The 7,630-nt window shown below is 37.9% G+C and overlaps 1 protein-coding gene across 1 annotated transcript in view; it reads right to left on the bottom strand.

The window, feature by feature from the left end:
- Nucleotides 1–3,138: 3,138 nt before the first annotated feature.
- The window catches only part of rap1a (RAP1A, member of RAS oncogene family), a 123,888-nt gene continuing 119,396 nt past the window's right edge, over nt 3,139–7,630 (bottom strand). Inside the window, exon 9 of the mRNA XM_062978656.1 lies at nt 3,139–3,870. The gene's annotated coding sequence lies outside the window, so the exon portion shown is untranslated. The remainder of the gene's footprint in view (nt 3,871–7,630) is intronic.

Below are 7,630 nucleotides of genomic sequence, written 5' to 3'. Positions count from 1 at the left end.
CAGACTTTCAGTACTGAATTGCAGCAATGTGTCTGCAAGTAAATAATGCAATAAGTCTTGAACTGGAGAAGAGGAGAATTCCAGTCTAGCCTTTCTCCTGCAGCTGTGTGTTCCTTACAACTACTGGCAAAGTAAAGAGTTGCTGACTCCAGAATGCCTAACTGAGCACGTGTGAACAGAAAATTGGAAAGAAAGAGGGAAAGTAGATATGCTTGCCCCACTAGCATACTAATGTTAAGAAAAAGCACCCATGTATAGGTTTGGCTTCCAAAAGGGAAACTGTATGAAAAATGGAGGTTGCTTAAACAAAAGGTCACCCCTAGATGAATCTGGAAGAAGGCTTCAAATAGTCTCCAGAAGGCTGAAAGGGTGTTAACAAATTACCCAAGGCTTACCTGAATTGGTTGTTTCATTTCACATGTGCAAATTAGTAGTTCTAAATAAAAAGTTTGCTGAAGGACATTGAACTGATTTCTTTTTTGTGATGCATTAGGTGCAATGCCAAGGGACATACAGCATCTACTTGTTTATTATAACTTTGGTTGTAATGTAGGGTGTATGTTGTATATGCTAAATGTGTTTGTCAAATGTTTTGATGTGGCAGATAGGCTAATCAATAAAACGTACTACTTTGTTAACTCAGGACCCTTCTACACAGCTGTATAAAATCCACATTATCTGCTTTGAACTGGATTATATTGCAATGTAGTCTAAAATAATCCAGTTCAAATCAGATAATGTGCATTTTCTGCTTTAATAACCTGGGTTATATGGCAGTGTAGAAGGGGCCTCAGTTGTACCTGTAGTAGTCCTGTGGCCTGAAATAAACAATATATTTTCCAATTTACAATTTGCTGTAGCTAATTCATTACTTTGCGTAATAGTCTTTCCACTTAACTAAAACATTAGATGTTATCCGATGCTCAACTTCATGCAACTAAGGACGACAACTCCTCATGTTCAGGTTAAGGCTGGATCTACACTGTCATATAAGCCAGTTTCTGAATCCAGATTATCTGCTTTGAACTGGATTATATGAGCCTACACTACCATATAATTAAGTTCAAAGCAGATAATTTGGATTTGGAAACTGTATTATGTAGCAATGTAGATGGGGCCAAAGAGAGAGCAATTGTGACACTGGGGATGGATGGGATAGGATGTTTTGAGTTCAAGTCCCCAGTCTGCCATAAAGCTCTGTGGATAAGGAAACAGGCACCCTGTTTAAGCTATCTCAAAAAAAAAATAGTAGGGCAAAAATGAACACGCATCTGTCTTAATGGAAGAGAAGGATGCATATTTGTTAATAACAGCGATTTCCAAAACAGATACAGACACAGATTTGAAATTAGTACTTCTTCAAGTACAGTTCTGCTTGACCTGCGTCGAAGGGTAACACTAATTTCAGTAAGTTCATACCTGTATTGCAATAAGTCCCGATACACAAAATTGAAAATGCTGCTTCTGAATCTGAGTGCTTAAAATACACTCTGTAGTTTTAGAACTATAAAGTCACATACCTTCAACATCAAAAGCAAAATTAGATAAAATTAAATATTTTAACGTTTTAAAAAGGATGAGAACATCTTTAGCTGGGGGGGGGGGGAAGCTATAATATCTAACGTCCACTAGGTGGCAAATGAAAACTCTTTATCTGAACAACACAAAGGATATCTCTCTAACACAAGCCTTTGATCATGTAGGACAAGGACAAAGGTGAACACACCCCATCAGCTGCATTTATATTGATTTTTCAAGTCTTAGATCTTTTTATCTGAGATAAGCTTGTGTTACAGGTTTACCTTTATAAAGGAAACCAGAGTACTTGATTACTCCTAGCTGCTAGAAATAAATTGGGGAAAAACGTTACATCTATCATTACAAATCATTGTTTCATTGTATCTCATATTAGATTTGTAGTTGGCTTAATGGACAGGAGCCTCCTGTGGCGTTACAAATGCATAAGCACCACAATTTTGGTGCTTTCCAGTGAAGCCCATCCTGATCCCCACTTGTTAGACAGCAGGCACTGTGACTGTTGGGGGCTCTGTTCCCATTGATCAGGTGCTGATGCTCCTACAGCCATCTCTTGCGATGTATCTTCAGTGTAACAGGCAGGGCCCTTGCTGAAATTCCTCCTTGTGAGAGGGGTTGTCAGGAAGCTTCTTCCCAATTGACAGGGAAGCACATACCCTAAAGCCACCAAATTCTGTTTGATCTTGGAAGCTAAGCAGAATCAGCCCTGGTGAGGACTTGAATGAGAGACTGTCAATGAATACTCAGCACAACACTAACACAAAGTTTCTTAGTGTCTTGGTTTTTAGACTGTTCCTGGGGTTATTTGGGGCACTGGTTTAGAAAACTGCATTGGCTAGACCACATAAGCTATAGTTTCTTAGATATGGGTTACCATAATTCTCTATGGATGAGCAGATAAAGACTGGTAGATGGCTTATGATCTGTATCTCAAAAATTAGATCTGAAAGGCAAAAAAACAGTGCCATTTTTGGAATTAGCCGGTTAAGTATACCCAGAAACAGTTCTAACATCTGTGGCACCAAAATGTGTTTTGATCAGTGATATCAAATTCTGGAGGCTATACTTCAGAGGAAGGAATTGGCATGGCCATCTGTGAGTATTCCTTGCTGAAAAACAACCTTATGAAATTCAGGGATCTGCTATAAGCCAACAGGCAACTTGAAGGCACATATACAAACCATAAATCAGAAGATATGAATACATAACAGTGTGTAACTAGGTTACACATTTAACTTCCCAATAGTATTCTATACAAAAACTGTATCAAACGAGATTATTTCTCTTTATTAAGCTAACCATGTTAGCGTATATGTTTAGCCTAGAAAATATGATGTGTTATAATTTACAACTGTCCCATTCTGCTCAAGAGTGTACAAAGCTCTTCCAACAGAAATTATGAGGAAAAATCACTTTAAAATCAGCACTTGACTTCTTTGGCCATGGTTCTCTGGCAACTTTTCTTAAATAAATGTTACTGAGGTATTTGGGAGTAATGCAAGGTATTCTTAGTAGTGTTCATCACTTCAATTTTAAAAATCATCCTTTCAGTTAATACCCCAGACCAAACCTCCAACCTGGAACAGAAACACACAACCAAAATGAAAATGTACTAAAATTTAATCATTCATAAAAGCTGTAATTTAATCTGTGACCGTAAAACACAAGAAGCAATATTAGAGTTGGTTTAGTATATTATATATTTTAGCTTTCAAAGCTGTAGAAATCAGTTACCCCAGTTTTTTCCTATAAAAGACCCATTTTTTCCAAAGCATTATGCACAATTTTAATTAGAATATAATGGCAGAATGAAAATAATGATATTCGTAACTTTTTAAATATAAAATGAAGTCAATGACTTGGAAAGTTATTTGCTACAGTGAATTCAAAGGGTAAAATCTTTATAGTTATATCTATCATGATAGATATAAAGTATTAATGACTGACCATATTTAGTGCTTGATGGGAAAGAAATTATGGTAAGAGGTCAATATGAAATTATAGTAGCAATATCTAACATCTGAAATGCATCCATGCTCTTTTGTATAATCATACAACTAGAGTCAATTATATTTATTATCACATCTGTTAACTATTGCAAAGGAGAAGGACTATTGTCTTTAATTTCCAAGAGATATACACAGAGCAATTTCATTTTTGTTTTGTTTTTTCCCCAGGGACCTTTGTGCAAACCATTATAAGATCTAAATTCTTCACATAATATATAAAAACAGAAGCCTCTTCAGATATGTTGCTAATTCATGGTGTAGTTATTTGAAGTTCTGGAATGCTGGCACTTTCCAAATTAGGCAACAGTTCTTCATTCCTGTAGTCCTGGAACAAAGAAGAATGAATGAAGAGTTAGTACCCATAACATATGAAGAACAGAAGGCAAAATATATACAAGCAATGGCTGAAAAGATGCTACTTTACTAAATCTAAGGGTGCATCTACACCAGGTATAGGCAAAAATTTTTGCCTTGGGGCCACACTGTGGGCTTGACCGAGAGGGGCAGGCTGGGAGGGAGGGCAGCCTAGCACACACTGGGTGGGGCAGGCCTGGGAGGGAGTGGGTCTGTGAGAGGGTGGGACAGGGAGAGGGTGGAGCAGGCCCAGGTCATCCTCAGGTTGTCCTCCTGACATAAGGATGCGGCTGCTCGCCCATTCTTATATCGGGAGGAAAACAAGACATGCAGCGACTGTCCGGATCCTCCTCCCTTGATCTTCGGGCTGTCCTCTCGGTATTATGCCGGGAGGAGACAGACGATGGCCGCTTCATGACTTCCTTGAGCCGTCCTCTCAGCATAAGGACAGGGCTGCTCGCACCATCCTTATGCCGGGAGGAGAGCGAAACAGGAGATGGCTGAGAGTGCTCTAGAGAGCTCTTAACTGCTGCGTCCCTTCCTCCCCTGTCCTTACTGCATAAGGATGTGGTGGGCAACTGTGCATTTATGCTGAGAGGACAGGGAAAATGAGGAGGGCCTGAGGTAAGCACTCAGGGGCCGCATCCAGTACCAGACCCTTCAGTGGTCTGCACTGTACAATTAAGGCAGTTTGACTGCCATGGTTTAGTGCTTAGGAATCCTGGGATTAGTAGTTTGGTGAAGCACCAGCACTCTTTGGCGGAGAAAGCTAAAAACATGTTCTTGTGATTCCATAGCATTGAGTCATGGCTGATCAAGTGATGCCAAACTCAGTAAATCTATAGTGTAGATGCACAAGAGTTTTTTTTTTTAAAGTAGGGTAAATATGGCAGCATTAACCCATACAGCTCTTTAAGTTTAAGGACCTGAGGGCATACCAGAAACTACTAATTCCCACACAATCCATTCACTGAATGCCTATCTTCAGAACTTGCTCAGATGCTGACTGAGATGGATATAGGTGGCATTCCAAATCTGGAAATCTGGAAATCACTCTTTATATACAAGTATTAGGTTGTTAAGTTCTAAGCAAAGATTACTGTAATCCTACCACCAACCTATGAATATGAATGAATGAAAAAATAAATTACGGTGAAGAAATCTATAAACACATATAAAAAATACTAAGATACACAAAAAGTCATAAATACAATGTATTAGTTTATTACAAATGATAAAATCAACTATCAAACATCGAGAAAAAGGAAGTGATGTAACTATTTCTCACAGGAAGCAGGGGTTTTTTGTCTTAGTTTTTTCCTATTTCCCTTGTAAGTCATAGATTTGTTAGCCCCAACATCTTTTTCAGTTGGGTTTTAGGAACTACATGGAATGATTTTAGTTTGCTTAGATGCCTTAATGAACAATAAACTGACATCTTATATTTCCAGTGGACTTTTCACCACTTTCCCAAAAGTTGAGGACTCTTTGAAATGCCTTGAGAAGAGGCACAAAGGATTGCTGAAAGAAAGGGTGACTGGTCAAACCAAGCTGAGGCAAGGTTCATGGTCAGAAGAGCGGGGGAAATTCTCTCCTCAAATCTTCCTTCCACACACAGTTCTCAGCAACGTATCCCCTGTTGCTTCTTTCTTGTGAGGACTGCTGCATTATCAGGGTTTTTGCATATGTTTTCTAATAATTGACTTTAAAATTTTCTTGTTTGTCAATATTTTAAAGTCATAAAACAAAATAAATAGATCAGCTTAAAATTTATGAGGCTTCTGAATTCAATCGTACTTTTTATTAGGGTTGATAAAAAATAAAACATGAAATTGTGATGGAAATAGAATGATACTGGAAAGCATAATGACAAGGTCTTAATCTAAAACAGTCTTACGATGCAGAATTAAATTAGATCTAACCTGGGGGGAAAATCTTAGGCTGCATCCAAGGAGCTAGGGGCAAAAAAATGTTTCATACTCTGACCTTTAATCTTTCTCCCCAATAGATCAATTTAGTTTAATGTGTACACACAAAATGAGAGAGATGACATGCTCAAAAAAAAGAATTGGAGATAGCATTTGCTATATACGTATGCAAATATCTGTCAGAGGAAACTACAGAGAACATAATATAACCTTTACTGAAGAGAACCTTAGATTGTCTAGATTCCTTTTTAATACTGTTTTAACTTTTTAAAAACATCTTTTAAATCAAAATTTAGTTTAACTGTATTTTAATTTTTGTATTGAGAATTTGGACTGTATAATGTTTTACAATTGTGTGTGCTACCTGGATCCCATATTGGAAGAAAGACAGGATATTAAAAAGATTAATGAATGAATGAATGACCTGTACTGGCAAACTGGCATTTCTTGTTCTGATTGCATACACTGAAGGTTAGCAATGAATGGGTTAAAAACTAGCTGTCAAATACTAATGAGTCAGCAGGTGGCACTTTAACCTCAAAAGGAAATGTGAGCTAGCAGCCAGGCTTGTATGTGCATACCGATGACATACTGGCTAGATAGTAAGTGCAACCTTTTACCTACAGAACAGAAAAAATGAAGTCACTGAATATCACAGTTCTTTCAAAGGTGACTTAATACCATATTTTCCCTCAAGTGTGAACAATGTGCTATTTAAGCCATGACAATGTAATATAGCTTGGGGGAGAAACATCACAATTCATGGGATTCAACAACCCCAACAAAAGTAGCATTGTCACATTTTGAGACTGGTTGCAAGAAAACATGTACCTCACTCATTTTAAGGTTTGCAGACTGCTACCACAAGAAAAACTGGAAATAAACACCACCTAAACATAATTTATTCGATGGTGAAAAGCTTAAGGAATTATGTAAAGTGGGTATAGTGTGTGTTAATTTCTAGATGGGAAGAAAATGCAAGTGCTTTAATCCGGTACAATACAAGGACAAGACAAAATGCATCTGAGACTTAGGGAAACTTGGTGAAATCAAGACTTGATAATTCCACATTACTTGAGGGACCACAATACAATAATAGAGCACACACTTTGCCCTTAGATGTTTCCAAGTTCGATTTACTGTTTCTGAAGCCCGAAGAACAACTAGAAGTTTTGAAAAACAATGGTGAACTAAATGGAACAAAGGTCTGACCCTAGGAAAGGAAGTGTTATATCTATTTTAAAGAGGCAGACTGCTGTGTTGAGAAGGTAAAGGAACAAGGTAAGCATATTATGCATGCATAAGTTGTAGCGCATCCATAGTATTGTCTGATCCAGTTGACAAGATGGATCAAAGGATAGGAAGCCTTTGTGGCAGATTTTTATCCTTTTACATTCGTCATGGCGCAAAGTCATGACTAAATGTTAAGTTGCAATAAAGCAAGAGTTCAGTCTAGATACTGCTACATTTAATTCAGGCTGGATCTACACTGCCCTATATCCCAGGATCTGATCTCAGATCATCTGCTTATCCCAGATTATTTGGCAGTGTATACTGATATAGTCCAATTCAAAGCAGATAACCTGAGATCCGATCCTGGAATATAGAGCAGTGTAGATCCAGCCACAGACAACAGCAAATACAGCCACTGTAGTTTTGTGTACTGATGACTGATTTCCTTCTTGAAAAGAAGAAATTGGCAAAGAAGCAATGAGGCAAAGGGAGAAAAGAACAAATTACAGCACAGGAGATATGCGAGTCTAGGCTTCAAAACTAGAGGGGGAAAAAGGACACTCTTTTGTA

The sequence above is a fragment of the Anolis carolinensis genome, chromosome 4, assembly GCF_035594765.1.
Source record: "Anolis carolinensis isolate JA03-04 chromosome 4, rAnoCar3.1.pri, whole genome shotgun sequence".
NCBI classification, from domain to species: domain Eukaryota; kingdom Metazoa; phylum Chordata; class Lepidosauria; order Squamata; family Dactyloidae; genus Anolis; species Anolis carolinensis.
Note: the sequence above shows the minus strand (reverse complement) of the source record. Positions and strands in the feature narration are given on the sequence as shown.